We start from the raw sequence: 1,705 nt of genomic DNA, 5'->3' as shown, positions 1-1,705 counted from the left end.
ACAGACAGACATACAGACAGACATACAGACAGACAGACAGACAGACAGACAGACAGACAGACAGACAGACAGACAGATAAACAGACAAACAGTGTTAGCAAGAAAGTAATTTTGCTCTTCGCAAATAGATAGAGTTACGATTTTTTTTGTATGACTTTTGTCAATGTGTTGACTTTTTCCTGTTGACATTTGGTAGCCGTTTCTTTTAGCTTACTTTAGAAGCATATTGCGCGTAAATTTCCTTACAGCTGTTAGTTCAGTGTCAATTTTAAAGTGGAGTGCAAAAACGAACATTTTCGTCTTATTTTGCTTTTTTTTATTATTTCCGTAAAGGCAAGAAAGTTGCTGCATCTCACAAAGAGATTATATGAAGTTTGTGGTGGTTGATTGCTTAACAGAACGCACATGTCAGAAATGGTTTTAAAACTTCCGTTCTGGAGATCTTTTCACTGAAAAATGACCAACTTTCTGGTCGATCAACTGAAGTTGATGATGACCGAATCAAAGTCATAATTGAATCTGATAGTCATATAATTGTGTAAGATATTGCAAAGAGGTTAAATGTGTCACACACAAGAATTGAAAATCACGTAAAATGTCTTAGATTCGTTAAGAAGCTTGATATTTGGGTTCCACATAAATTGAAAGAGATTCACATAAGACAACGAATCAATATTTGCGCTATGCATCTCAAACACAATGAAACTGATCTTCCCTTTTTTTTTTTTTTTTTTTTTTTTTTTTTTGAACGAATCATCACTGATGATAAAAAAATAGATTGTCGACAAAAACATCAAACAAAAACGATCGTGATCCAAGCGTAATGAACCAGCAAACCACATCGAAAGCTGAATTGCATCAAAAAACGTCATACTGTCAATTTGGTGGGATTACAAAGGTGTGTATTTTGAGCAGCTTCCAAGGAACGAAACGATCAATTCAGATGTTGACTGTCAACAACTAATGAAACGGGAGGAAGCAATCATGTTCCACCATGACAACGCTAGACCACACACGTCTTTGCTAAATCGTGAAAAATTATTGGAGCTTGGTTGGGAAGTGATGTCACATCCACCCTATAGACCTGTCCTTGCACCATCAGATTACTATTTATTTCAAAGTTTGCAAAATAGTTCGAATGGTAAAACTTTCAATATAATGATGACCTGAAATCGCACTTGTCATAGTTTTTGGGCTGATAAGGACTAGAACTTTTATGAGCGCGGAATCATGAAGTCGCAAAGATGGCAAAAAGTCATCAAACAAAATAGGAAATATGATTAATGTTCATTTTTTGTATGGAAAAAGACTTATTTCGCACTAAAGAAATGTTTGTGTGTGTGTGTGTGTGTGTGTCTGTCTGTCTGTCTGTCTGTCTGTCTGTCTGTTAGCATGTACCCCCACCATCACCTGACAACTGATATTGGTGTCTTTACGGCCTCGTAACATAGCAATTCGGCAAAATAGATCTGATAAAATACGTACCAGGTTTACAAAGAATAAGTGTAAGGGTTCGAATTCTTTGACCAAAAGGCGGTGCTCTAGCATGGCCACAGTCAAATGACTGAAACAAGTATGAGAATAAAAGAATATGCACACATACATATATACACACACAAACACACTGACATACACATGCACAGCATACACAAACACACACATACACATACACGATACACACACACAAACATACGCACAAACATAT

This window comes from Octopus bimaculoides, chromosome 22, assembly GCF_001194135.2.
Source record: "Octopus bimaculoides isolate UCB-OBI-ISO-001 chromosome 22, ASM119413v2, whole genome shotgun sequence".
Lineage (NCBI taxonomy): Eukaryota > Metazoa > Mollusca > Cephalopoda > Octopoda > Octopodidae > Octopus > Octopus bimaculoides.
This window is presented reverse-complemented; position numbering follows the sequence as displayed.